Below are 15,196 nucleotides of genomic sequence, written 5' to 3' on the forward strand. Positions count from 1 at the left end.
ATATAAATAGAGGTAGAGATGACACTGATGTAGAGAGATAGAGATAACTAAATAATATTGTGGGTTTTCTTTTACATCTTCCAATGTCATTGACTCATAAACATTGTTTTCAGTGGTTCAAATCTAGTGAGTGTACTATAATTTACTTAACCACGTTTGTGTGAATGGATTCCCACAAATAGAACCGTTGTCAGAGCTTCAGCTAGAGACTCTTTATTATGGAAGAGGTAAGAATTTTTTAGAGATCTAATGAGGGAATTGGGAAATAATCATTTGTTGGTCAATTCCTAGCAAAAATAAATCATGTTTAAAGGCAGTAGCTGGTGGCCTCTGACTCTGGAAAGTACGTGAGAATTTATTGTTAGAAATATGCATTTTATTGAAAAGAATTGGATCTGGTTGGTAAGACTTATTTTATATATTAAGACTTTACATTTTTATATCATTTGAGTAAGAAATTTAGGTTTGCTCTACGATTGTAGGCAAAAAGACACAGCACTGCTTTTTACTATCATGTTTACCAATTTAGTCCCTTGAGGCTAAAAATAGATATACAGTTTGCAGTAAAGAGAAAATAAGAAAATAATTATAAAATCATTATGAAAAAGTACTGGGAGTGAGGCAAAAAAAAAAAAAAAGAAATGAAGTTGATGTTTAGTCTAGATTCATACAAGAGTCCTATCTGTGGTCACAACACTTGTGTCTCTTTCTGAAAATGTATTTGTTTCAATTGCTTACACTGAGAAAAAAAATAAATAAATAAATTTATTGAAGAACAGTGGTGTCTGGAGACAATTTTTGGTTTTTGTAATTGGAGAGGGCTACTACTAGCATTTAGTAGGTAGAGGCCAGGGATGCTGATAACAGCCTACAATGCATAGGACAGCCCACTGCAAACCGTCCCCCCCAACAAAGACATATCTGATCTGCAGTGTCCAAAGGGCTGAGGTGAGAAGCCCTGATCCAGAGGAAAATGAGCCTTTCCCTAAGTTGCCTAAAGTTCTATATGGACCAGCAGTGGGCCTCTGGGTCTGGTACTGCCAACTTCATAGATAGAGTCTGAAGGACGTGTAGCACAGCTCTAACAATTTTTAACTGTACATCAGTACTTCGGAGCATCCTCCAATGTGTAGGCCCTTTGAGCACTTCCATGACAGGCAGTAACAGGGATAAAGGAGATCTTATTTAGGCCTGCACGTAGGGGCGTTCTCTTCCTTAGTGGTTCTTACTGAGACTGCTTTAAAATATTTGGACAACTAGCACTTAACCACATAGTGTTTACTACTCAGGTCATTTTAATGCTAACATTTTCTTGCCGATGATATTACTGAGAAACAGCTTCATGGAGCCCATCTGCCCCTGGAAAGCGTCTTGCTAAACATAAACTCCCACCTGAAGGAGATGAGTCAGTGTCTCTGTGTGAAAACAGAAATTTCTCCTGAAAATAACAGTTTGCATGTGAATGGAAATATTTCACCTCTTTGAGAGAGAAATGTTAGAAAATCAAGAAAATTCACCACACATTTCTTCAATCTATTTTATAAACTGAGGTTTGCCTTCTTCCAGTTGAAGGACGAATTAATGCTAAGTTCACAGTGTGTCCAGGGACAGGAGACTCATTTCCACAAGGATTCAGTAGCCAGGTGTGAATGTGCGCGCGTGTGTGTGTGTGTGTGTGTGTGAGAGAGAGAGGTCACTTTTTGTGGTTGCCTGTGTGCACACATGTGAGTGTGTAGTGTTAGAGGGTGCGTCAATGTGTGTGCACACACGTGTGAACATGTGCACGAGTAGTGTTATAGACTTCTTCAGAGGGAGCAATCCTCGTATACGAAAACAATGCTTTGTAAAAGCACACGTGGAGAAAATGACAGACAGTTCGCTGACAGCAACTTCTCTGTGAGGGAGCATTTCCTTCCTTTGACACAGCACTCTATCATCTCTAGGAACTGGGATGGAACAGAATGGGTCATTGTAAAAGAGGGCACATAGACCTCTTTGATTATGAACAGTGTTACTAGTCACACAATGCTGCTTTTCCGATGGTCTTACATCTGAAGAGCACTTATTCATTGTGTAGCGCTAGGTAGCTGGTAAGCCGTGTGAAAGCAAGGACCCTTCCTTTACATGTCTTTTCTTCTCTGTTTTTTCCTCCTTTGGCACCTAATACAAAAAAACAGCTCACAAGGGACACTAGAAATGAACTCAGCCCATATTTATTGTCTACTGTACACCAGTCGGTATGCTAAGGACTGGAGTCCCAGTGATGAAAAAGGCCGAACTGCTCTATGGCATGAGGGTCCATAAATAAAACATGCAATATGATAGCTGCTGCTACTGATATGGACAAAGTCCTGCAGAAAAAGTGAAGGCAGTTTAGAGTTAAATTTTGAGACGCAATTGGAATTTTTCTTGGAAGGGAAAGAAAGCTAAAGAGGAATTTAAGATAAGAAAGATCATAAGGTAGTTTATAGTGGCAAAAGATAATTTTCTTGTTTTGGAAGAATTTGCTTATTTTTGTGTACATATGTGTCATCAAGAAATGTCTCTTTCTTTCTTTCTCTCTATCTTTCTTCCTCTCTGTCTTAGACTGCTTGAGCTGCCATAACAAAATATCATGGGCTGGGTGGCTTCACCAACAGAAATTTATTTCTCACAGTTCTGGAAACTGATGGGAGCTCTCTTCCTGGTGTGCAGACAGCCCCCTTCTCACTGTCTTCACATGGAAAAAGAGAGAGAGAGAGAGAGAGCACTCTGGTCTCTCTTCCTCTTCTTAAAAGGGCATGAATCCATCATGGTGGCACCACCCTCATGACCTCACCTAATCCTAATTATATCCTAAAATCACCACCTCCAATTACTATCGCTGGGGAATAGGGCTTTAACATACAAATTTTAAAGGGACACGATGTTCAGTCCATAACCTTATCTGTCTATCATTTACCAGTTTATGAATTATCTGTACTTATTAGGCTGTTTGTGAGTTCATTCTGAAAACGGTAGGGAACAATTTCAGATTTTTATACAGAATGAGGAAGAATTATATGAACAGACCTGTATTTTATAAAAGATATTCTGGTGGTAGTTTGGGAGGATGGGTTGGAAGGACAGAGTTGCTCATTTAATGTGCAGGAGATGATGAGGGTCTGAGTGGCAGAGCAGCAGAGATCTGGAGGGGAGAGGATGGAATAAAAGGAAAATACAGAGATAAGACGAATAAGAGCCACTGATTAAATGAATGTGGAGTGTAGAGGGAGATTGAAAAGTCATGGATATTTCTAGATACGGTAACTGTGCATCTGGTGATGTCACAACGAGGCAGTGAACACAGAAGGGAATGTAAAATATTTACAGGCAGAAAAAAGACATAGCCATGGGCATTACCTGTGAAAGCTGAGCTCGTGAAAGAGCACGGGATTTGAAGGCAGGCAGATTTAGGTGCAAACGCAAGCTTTCTCATCATTGGGTGAGAGTCACTTACCTCTTCACTCTTCTGTAAAATTGGGATAATTGGGCATTTTTCTGACCCTGTATATATAACAATATATAGCTTATATTATTTCTGAGTCATTTTCTTTGAAGACCCTGCAACTGTGCCTGGAACATAATAAACAAACAATTAATGTTATCTATTATTACATAACTTTTTTTTTTCACTCATCTTGATAAATACATTAATAAGTAACAGGTACATTGCTCCTGCTCTATAAAAGGCATGTTCTCAGATCTTTCCAAAGAGCAATACACTGAGTTTTCAAGCAACATCCTCTGAATAAAATACTACTAGTATTTTAATTTTAGAGATGAAGAAAGTGAGACAGAAAAATCCAGTAAATAAGGCAGAAGAGGGGAAATCACTAAATGAGTGATTTTTCACAAAGGAGTGAAATAGGAGATCATGCAGAAGCAAAGGAGGAAGCATCAGGAAAACATCATGTGTCAAGTACCTTGACAGGTGGAGGATGAAGGCAGAGAGGATACCGGGCTGTGTGCTGAGAGAGGGAGTCCCATAGGGGTTGGGAAGGAAAGGCAGGCGGCGATGGGACTGAAACACCGATGGAAAGTAACAGTGTAGAAACAAACTGGGTGAAGACCAGCTTAGTAGAGAAATGAAGGAGAGAGAAAAATGAGAGCCAGACACAAAGAATGAATGTGGAGGAAATAACAAATTTTCATTTTCCTGTTTAATATCTAAGGTGATCCTGTGATGAATTCTCTTCAGTTACCTTCGTTTTATAAATGAGAAAAATGAAACAAATGAGAGACAACATCTTGCTTTGGGCAACACTGCAAATCCATTTATGGTGGGGTTTCCATTAATATACAGACCTTGAGATTTCTCAGGCTACCCCACTGAGCTCCACATTTTACCACCCTGTCTTTAACTGAAGTAAAAAATAAAAAACTTCACAATTTAAGGCAATTATTGCTCACTTAATGTCTGCAGAACCACTTTGTTAGCAAGGGATAGCACAGTATGTGGGCTTCGCATTCCAAAGTTATTGCTTTCAAAATATTTTCTGGATTATATCTCTACACAAACTGCTTATGTTTTCTTATTTATAGATATTTCAGTTACCTCTTATTCTCTATACATTTAAACTGAAATATCGTAGAATGATAGGACTTTGATTGTTAAATTATGACCCTTTCTGTCTTGGCGTGTACGAAGCCGCCAACATGGAAAAGCAATGTGAGGACTGCCTGCTGTTTATTTTATTTTTATTTAAGGACTGGTATTTGACTCTTGCCTGAAAAGACTAAATATGAGACACTGTGACTGGCCAGCTGTAGTGGGAAGGTTGAATAAGGAGGGTATCGCTGTGAGAGAGCTGCCCTTCCACCAAACAGACATGTTTTTCAGGGCTTATATATAGACCCTATGGAAAAATCCTGCTTGTTTGTACCACCTGAGGGGCAAGAGGGCGCAAAAACTGAAGCCTGGGACAGGAGAGTCTTCAGCGGGAAAGAGCCATCGCTGAAGCTGCAGAAGGAAGGAACCTCAGGTGAACCACACAAGCTTGAAAACCAGGTTACTTCCATGCTCAGTGCACCAGCAGTAGACTACATCTGCCCTAGACAAGGAGCACGTTGCCTTCCCTCCAGCCCAGGAGAGTGATGGCACTCAGAAAAGCTGCCCGTGTGCATCTCTTCTCATCTCTGTGCTCAGTGATGCGTATGCTGGTAGCATCAAATCAGCTATCACAGGAGCCTTTCTACCAAGGACATCAGCAAGCACTACGGATCAAGATATCTCTTATTCTTTGGAGAACTGGCTGTTGAACATTTACCAACACCGCTGCTTTAACCTCCTCTTTCCTTCACCCTGGCCGTGAAGGGGTCCCCAAAAACCACAAGGTGGAGGGGGAAAGGGAAAAGGAGGGATTCTCCACACACGATTTTCAAGCCCAAAGTAGACCCAAGTTGGGGAGAGCAGAGAAACTGAACAATCAATGAACTTGGAGTTATAGACTGATTGTTGGCTAGTGAACTTAACGAAAACTAGGAGGGATCCTCAAAGACTAAGAGACCTGACAATTTCTTCAGGGGCTAGAAAGTAGGACACTGTCAGGGGGTGTATAGTGAGTACAGTAAGTGAAAAATAAGTATAGTTCATATTTTTATATATTAAATGCATCTTTTTAAACTGGTTACAACTTTATGATACTTTCCCATGGCAACTGAGTCAGAGTAGTGTGGTATTTTTGTGACTTAGAAATGACATGATTAAATATCATTTTATATATCAGAGGACTACTCTTCTCCCTAGTTACTATGAAATAAATGCTCCCTGTAGCTCTCCTCTGAAGTTTCAAAACAACCATTTCTCTAGGAGTCTGTGGTTTAAGAACCTTAAAATTAGAAGAAACCTTAAAATAGTAATCTCCATGTGGGGACTAAGGCTTCTGTGTTTCATCACTGAAAATAGCTAGAATGAGGACAAAACAGATCAGGGGTTGTGTTTCCACCCTGTATGTCAAAAGCTTCAAGGGAATGCCACTTCAATCCTAACAATGAGAAAAGGTCAGAAAATCTCTAGAAGATAACCTTCCTTGAACCCATCAGAGAGCAGCCAAGTGTTCCGAATGATGAAGGCTGCTCAGACTGTCCAAGGAAATTAAGGGCGCACGAACTGTTTTGCCTTTAGCGGAGTGTGGGAGAAGTGGGTGGCCCTTGTAAAAGAGGGTAAGAAGAAAGCAGCTACAAAGTTTTAACAGATTCTTAAAAGCCACGTGTTGGCCCGACAACAGCCTAGAATAACTGGGAGCTGGGGTGTGAGAGGAGTCTACACTCACTTTCACTCTTTCTCATGCTTCCACCAGGTGCTCTGGAGGAGGACAGGGCAGGGGGCTGGGGAGACTTCCCCCTGGATGGCGCAGACATCCCAGTGATGATCAGTGGCTGCTGGGGGCAGCTAAGAAATATCACCCACCTCCTCAGACCCTTCTCTATGTGAAGTCAAAGCCTATGGTAAAGGGAGATGACCCTCCAGCTTCCAGCGCCAGCAAAGACTACTGCTTCTGGAAGAGGCGTGTAAGCAAAAGGCATCTAAGAATGCTTGGTTCCTACCCCCTGAGTGCACAGGGCTTTCCGAGAATGAGGGCGGATCAGAAGTGGCTTCTGAAAGCTGATGATGGAGCGGAAACACAGAGAAAATCCCTCTGTCACCTGAGCCCAACACCAAGCACGAAGAGCAGCAGTCCCCTGCTGCAGGAACTTGAAGCCTGGGTGCACTGCCAGTGAGGAGAATAACCACAGAACCAAGCTCAGCTCAACCAACCAGGCTGAATCAACCTTCCACACGAATGGTCTTAGAGAAGAAGAGATGGGCCAGTTTGAGGGTATAAACAAAATTTACCTCAGTCTCTACCATTTTATTCTATACAATGTCTTATATTCAATTAAAAAGTGAGAAACACAATAAAAGCAAAGTTAAAAAATAAAGTGTGAGTTAAAGAAAACAACAGAACAAAATTTAGAGAAATCCAAAATGTTGGAGCCATCCAACAGGGACTTTAAAATAACTATGCTTATTATGTTAAAAGACAGAGTGGAAAGTATATAGTTCAACATGTATGACTAGATAGGGAATTTCAGCAAAAAGTTGGAGACTAAAAAATAATTAAATAGAAATACTATAAATTAAAAAATAAACAGTTCCAGAGAAGAAGAACTTATTCCATGTAATTATCAGCAGGTTGGGCACAAAAAAGGAATTAGTGAATTTGAATTAGTAACAGAAATTTTCATACTGGATTATAGGAAAAAATAACATGAAAAAATAGAGCATTCAAAGGCTGTGGGACATCAAATTGTCTAACATAATTGGAATTGGAATTTTAGAAGGAGAGGAAAGGAGAGGAAAAAGAGAAGCGAAGAGATAGTGAAAGTTAATGAAGAAGCTAAACCACAGATCAAAGAAACGCAGAAACATCCCCCATCCCCTCCAAAAAAAAACCCTCCACAACTAGTCACAACGTAGGAAAACTCCAGGAAACCAAAGATAAAAAGACAAAGCACTGAGGAACTTCACCTACAGAAGAACAAGGAAAACTTACAGAAGTTTTCTAATGGGAAACTGTGGATAAACAAGCAGACTTGCACTACACGAAACATTAAGAAAATTCCTCAGGTAGAGGATCATGATAGTGGATGGAAATTTGGATCCAAACAGAAATGAAAATCCCTGGAAACAGTAAAAATGAGGATAAAGATAAAATATAGTTTGTGTCATTTTTAATTTCTTCAAAAGAAAATTGTTTAAAGAAAAAGAGTAACAATGTATTGCACAGTTCATGACAAGCATAGAAGTAAAATGATTAAAGCAATAGCATAAAACATGAGAGGGGAAATATGGACGTAAAATGGTATAAAGTTCTTATGACTATATGTGAAGTGGTGTAGTATTATTTGAAATTAGATTACGATAAATTAAGAGGTATCTTTTAAGCCCTATATCAGCCAGTAGAGATAAAAGAAAATCATAAAAATATTTGTTAACCATAAAGAAGTTAAGTAACGAGGAAAAAGTAACAAAGAATAGATGAGGCAATAGAAATAGCAAAATGGTGTGTTAGATTCCAACCATGTTAATGATTACATTAGATTTAACTGATCCCTCAATTTTACTTCTAAGTATTTACCCAGGAGAAATGAAAACTTATATCCACACAAGGCTTGTACATGAATGTTCACAGGGTGATTGAGAAGTTCTTTATCTTAATTATAGTGTTTGTCACACAAATGTGTACACTTGTCAATTGTGTACATTTTAAACTGTAACACTTTAAAGGGGAATATTTTACTAAGTATAAAATAAACTACATTAACACTCACTAAAAAATCTAGAATAGGTAAAAATATTATTTCAGAAGCTATAAAATAAAAAATATCAAAATTATATCAAAAATTTCAAAAGGTATTTTTAATCATTAAAATATAATTTTATTTTATTTTGGATATCATTTATTCACGATCACGATTTGTGTATACTTGCCTATGTGTATGAGGAAATGGTGTAAATTTTAAAACAACAATTTAATAATAACAATATTGACTATTCCCTAGAAGTTACATATTCATCATTAAACAATCAATGCTCCTATTAGGACATATGCAGGAATAAAAAAATTTGTGACAATCTAAAATAGTTTTCGTATTTTCTCAAATTTCACAATTTTTTCTTTAAAATAAATGAAATGTACTTTTCCTCCTTCTCTCATAAAGCTATTATTAAATCAATGCATTTTATAATTTATAGCATTTGAGAAATAAAGAAACTAGCTAGTAATTCAAGAATAAAATGCTGCATATTGTATCTTTTAAGTGCACTTTGAATTAATTGACCAGTCTAGGAAATGCAGAATAACTTTAAAAATACGTTGCTATATCCATTGAGGTTTGTCCTTTTATGACCAATTTGCTATGTGATGCGTCTTCTTTTTTTGTCTCAAAACATTTATTTGGATTAATTTCTCCCTCTCCTCCAATACAGTAAGCTCCTAAGATCTATAACTTGAGTTTACTTGACTTAGCTTTTACCAAACATCTGGACCACATTCTAAATATACAGGTAAGGAGTCCCATTTGGTGGGTCATGACCAGTCCCAGATCAGATTAATAATGAGTTGTCCTGACTGTATATACAGTTATTACATTTCAGAAAATAAACTGTCACTGACATCAGAAAGCTCAATGAAACAACTCTGGAAACAGAGAAGAGATAGTTTCAGTGTTTTTGCTTTTGGAGATTGAAATTGTCCCTGTCTTTATCATTATTAGCAGACCACATTTTCCTCCTTAGGGTTGGAGTATAATAGCAGGTTCCTTCTCTCACGAAGCCTCTCACAATGGCAGTACAATTCTATACCACAAGATACTTGCTTCTCCTTTAAAACATCCACAGATTTTATATTGCATCTTGAAAAAGTAATAAAACATGAGAACCAGGTTTATTTTACTGGATGAAATGAGATACTTTACTCTTAGCAGTAGAAAATGACACTGATTGTAGAGGACAGATAATGTGGTAATCATCTCATCAAAAAGTGCCATTGTTCCTGGAATTTAGACTTTGAGAATCCACCCTCAGGAGGTAAGCATAACTCTTCACTCCTTAAAGCAGGCTATGCAGTGATTTCCTTCCAAAAAGGACAAAAAAATGTATGAAAAGGAGGAAAAGAGCATCCTTACAGTGGAGTAACCTAACAAACACTACCTCAGCCAGGTGGTAAAGGTCAACATTAACACTGATGATAGCATGTACCCTTGATATGATATGGTGAGCATGACTTTTATCTTTGTGATCTTCCTCCTCCAAACCCATAAGCCCAGTCTGGTGTTGAGAGAAACATCAGAGAAACAATACAATAAATGAAATCAAAAATTCTCTAGAAGGAATCAATAGCGGAATAACTGAGGCAGAAGAATGGATAAGTGACCTGGAAGATAAAATAGCAGTTTTCACAGAACTAGAACCAAAAAAATCACAATTTATATGGAAACACAAAAGACCCCAAATAGCCAAAACAATCTTGAGAAAGAAAAATGGAGCTGGGGGAATCAGGCTCCCTGACTTCAGACTATACTACAAAGCTACAGTAATCAACATAGTATGGTACTGGCACAAAAACAGAAATATAGATCGATAGAACAGGATAGAAAGCACAGAGATAAACCCACGCACATATGGTCATATTATCTTTGATAAAGGAGGCAAGAATATACACTAGAGAAAAGACAGCCTCTTCATTAAATGGTGCTGGGGAAACTGGACAGCTACATGTAAAAGAATGAAATTAGAACACTCCCTAACACCATACACAAAAATAAACTCAAAATGGATTAAAGACCTAAATGTAAGGCCAGACACTATAAAACTCGTAGAGGAAAACATAGACAGAACACTCTATGACATAAATCACAGCAAGATCCTTTTTGACCCACCTCCTAGAGAAATGGAAATAAAAACAAAAATAAACAATGGGACCTAATGAAACTTAAAAGCTTTTGCATAGCAAAGGAAACCATAAACAAGACGAAAAGACAACCCTCAGAATGGGAGAAAATATTTGCAAACAAAGCAACTGACAAAGGATTAATCTCCAAAATATACTAGCAGCCCATGCAGCTCAATATCCAAAAAACAAACAACCCAATCCAAAAATGGGCAGAAAACCTAAATAGACATTCCTCCAATGAAGATATATTCTGGTGATGGGAGAATATGTGTTAGCCCCACCTTTAACCCTGGCTGAGCAGGGAGACCCAAACCACGTGGAGGGCAAACTTCCATCCAACCAGCCCTTTACTATGTTTGCACAGACCCCTCACCCCCAACTCTAAAAGCCTGGCATAAGGAAAGATGTGCTCATGTCCAAGAACTAAACAAAAATGCTTTCGTAGCTGCTGTCCTATACGACATATCCATCTCACAACAGAATATCATGATGTATGACAGAAGTCAAGAAAATACTCACTCTGAAGAGACAAAGCAGTCCTTGGATTATCAGAACCAAATGTGGAATTTAAGATAACTATTATTAATATGTTACAGCCATTAATGGAAAAGGTAGACAGTATACAAGAAGGGACAGATAATTTCAGGTGACTGACAACTGTAAAAAATAATCACATGGAAATGTTATAAATGAAAAAAAAAGCAACAGAGATAAAGAATCCTTTTGTCAGTCTCAATGCAGACTCTACAAATCTAAATAAAAAACAATGATCTTATACATAAGTCAATAGAAATTACCCAAACTAAAACATACAGAGAAAAAAAGAATAAAAGAACAGAGCAGAGAGTTCTAAATCTACTGAAAATTTTCAGGAGGCCTAATATATGTATAATTGGAATCCCAGAAGAGAGAATAGGCATAAACAAATATTAGAAGAAATAACAGACAAGGACTTTAAAAATTGTTTACAGACACAAAGCCAGATAGCCAAGAACACCAGCTGGAAAAATACCACACAAACAAAAAAAACCAAACAAAACAAAAGTTAAAAATAAACCAAAACCAAAACCCAAAACTAAACAATAGAAAAGCTAAAGTAGCTATATTAATTTCCAATGAAATTGTTTACAGAATGAGTAATATTTTCAGGGGTAAAGACATACATTTTATAATGATAAAGCGGCCAACTATCCAAGATGCCATAACAATTATATAACAAATACATATATTGGTAATTTAGACAGCATTTTAATGTAATGCTTGCATAGAGCACACGTGTTTGAGTGCACATGCTGCACTCAACTCAAGCATTCTCTCATCTCTGTTCCTCAGTGTCTCTATCACTGTCACCACCACGTTGCTGTTATCTACATCAAACTGTTATGGAAATATTTTCAACTTTATTAATTTATAAGCTACAAATTTTCTTTAGTTATTTGTTCATGGTTAATTCCCATATATCCCACAATATCTTCCATTTCTTCCTGGGGTATTTTGTTCTGAGTGTTTTTAGAGAGGGTGTTTTTATTTCATGCTAACATCTAAATGATATTTAACTGGATATAAAATTCTAGTTTGTTTCACACAATATGTTTCCTTCATCTCTTTGAAAGTACCATTTAATTGTCTTCCTTTAATTACTATTGCTATCGAGAAGGCTAATAAGACTTCCTTTTCAGGTGTTCAGTTGTTGAAACCTTGAAAGCCTTGACATTCTCGTCTTTGATGTTTTAAAATTCCATTCTCATAGGTCTAGTGTGGATTTTTAAAATCTGTATCTCCTATACAGCTCTCTGTGCCCTCCTGTAATCTGTGGACTTTCATCTCTCTTTCATTGGGGTTCGATAAACTGTCTCATTTATCATTTGTACTAGTATCCTATTGCTGCTGTAACACATAACGGCAAACATAGTGGCTTCAAACACAGACACACACACATACACAGACTTATTCTCTTACAGTTCTGGAGGGCAGAGTCTAAAATCAAGGTGCTAGAAGTACTGTGTTCCCTCTGGAGACTTCGGGGCTTTTCCAGTTTCATTCCTTGGCATGTGGCTCCTTCTCCACCTAACTCCAACCTCTTGCTTTCATCATCACACCTACTGCTCTATACCCAGACCTCCTCTGCTTCCTTCTTGCAAGGACATATGTGATTACATTTAGGGCATAGCCAGATAATCCAGGGTCATGACCCCATCTCAGGATCTTTAGTTTAATCACGCCTGTGAGTCTTGTCTGCCATGGAGGGTCACATTCTCAGGTTCTGGGGATTTGGACACAGCTACCTTTTGAGGGACTGTTATTCAGCCTCAACATCACTAGTTTGAATAGTTGCTCCTCTTAGGTCTTGTTTGTTATTTTTCCTCTACTTCTATGACACATTTTGCTAACGCGTCTCTGTTTATCCATATCTTTAAACCCAAAGTATTGGCATCCAAAAACTGCTAGGTTTCTCTTACATCCTATCCTCCCAGTCTCAGGAAAATCTCTTTTTTTCTCCTCCACCTGCTTTCTAAGGAGTCCCTGAGCTCTTCTCTCAGGGATGCACAGAATCATCTCTTTAAGGGACTTGGGTTTTACAGAAAGAAAAGAAAGAATAAGGAAAGAAGGAAGGAAGGGAGGAAGAAAGCCTTGCTTCCAACTACATTGTCTTTCCTTCTTGCCATAAATATTCCCTGAGAAAGAAGCATATTGTCTGACCATCTGCTTGAAATGGAGGGAAGGAAAATAGGCAGAAAACACACAAACAACTCACTGCAGTTGGAAGTAAAAGAGCTGAGTTTAAATCTAGGTTTGGAGCTTAATGTGTAAAGCAGAGATAGTGATGCCTACCTCACAAGGCTGTTAAAAAATAATCATTGAAAAAAAAAAAAAAAAAATCATTGAACCTGAAAGTGCCATGCAAATATATGTTGTTATTGTTTTATACTGTTAGGAACAAAACAATGATTCCGTTCCTCATTCATTTTTGTTGTCTTTTTTTTTTTCTGGTTGTTTCTGACTTGTGATAAAGACAATTGTGGCTGATTGAGTGGAAAATATATTTGTTCTTTTAAAATTGGGGGAAACACGGTTCAAAAGCCATTTTTTAATTTTCATGAAATAGCAATGGATTGACCTCCACTAGATTATTTTGCTGCAAAGCTATGTGAGACTAACCTCAATGAGGCAATTGATTTTCTCATAGTTCCTTATGAAGCTTGTTAGGCAGGTTTCACTGTAGAGTCCATTACTGCATGGAGAGCCATTGGCCCTTTTTATAACTGGCAATATAAAAGTTTCATTAGCTTCCCGCACCTACACCATTCAGAGAGCCAGGGCCCAGGGACCAGGGCAGGTGCTGGGCAGAAGCTTTTTTCTTTCTGCTTAGTAGCACATTTTAATGGACAGTAAATCACTACCTTCACTTGTCTGCCAAGGAATCCTTTGCCAAGGAACAAACACACACACAGAGGACATTAGTGACCTGTTCGTTCCCTCCTTGGTGTGGTTATTAAAATTTCACAGTGGCAAAGGCAAGAGATGTTTAAAGAGATGTGGAGGTCAGCTATCCTCCCTCTTCTACTTCATGGACATATAACACGGACTGATCAGTGAAATTTTGCTCATTGATTTAGTGTAAATATTTTCCAACTTAAGTGTACATGTTTCTTATATTTTAAACTAGGTTTTCCTAAATAAAAGAAAACTGGGGAGATATATATATATATGTATGTGTATATATATATATATATATATATATATATATATATATATATATACATACATATATATATATATATACACACACACACACACATATATATTATATAGAAGCATTACTAGAAAGAAAAATTTAAGAGCTGAGAAGCTCTTTTTTTTCTTAACTTGCCAACCAAATATTTGGGGGAAGTACTTTTTTTTTTTTTTTTACATCTTTATTGGAGTATAATTGTTTTACAATATTGTGTTATTTTATGCTGCATAGAAGTACAGTTTAAATTCACTAGTGACATGGAGCTCTGGTCTTCCTAAATAAGAAAGTTCACAAAACACTCAGATAGATTTCAGATGGCCTGAAACTCCCAGGGACTTTGATTCCTTAACTGTTGCACTGCAGTTCAACATTTGATTCACTTTTAAAATTTAATATATAAGAAATATAAGAAATAAGAAATAAATATATATTCCTTGGAAAAAATATAACATGCAGGGTAATAAGAAACTATAAAATTGTCTAAACTATACTGTGTAGAATTTTAAACATTTCTATGCATATACTTACTTGTATATAGAAGCTTTGTTTAAGGACCTCCCTGGTGGCGCAGTGGTTAAGAGAATCTGCCTGCCAGTGCAGGGGACACGGGTTCGATCCCTGGTCTAGGAAGATCCCACATGCCACACGGCAACTAAGCCAGTGTGCCACAACAACTGATGCCCACACCCCTAGAGCCTGTGCTCTACAACAAGAGAAGCCACTGCAAGGAAAAGCCCATGCATAGCAACAAAGACCCAATGCAGCCAAAAATAAATAAATAAATTTATAAAAAAAAAGTTTTGTTTATTGTTCCATGTATACCAGGAACAGCATTTCTGATTAATGAATTTAATCTAATCATCATTCTTAATGTGCATTATTATTATATATTATTATTATATAAAATTATTATATATAAATATAAATTTTATATATAAAATTACATGAATTCACATGAAATTTTAATAACTGTCCTGTTATGTACAGCTTTATTTTTTCCATC

The sequence above is a fragment of the Eubalaena glacialis genome, chromosome 12 (assembly GCF_028564815.1).
Source record: "Eubalaena glacialis isolate mEubGla1 chromosome 12, mEubGla1.1.hap2.+ XY, whole genome shotgun sequence".
NCBI lineage: Eukaryota > Metazoa > Chordata > Mammalia > Artiodactyla > Balaenidae > Eubalaena > Eubalaena glacialis.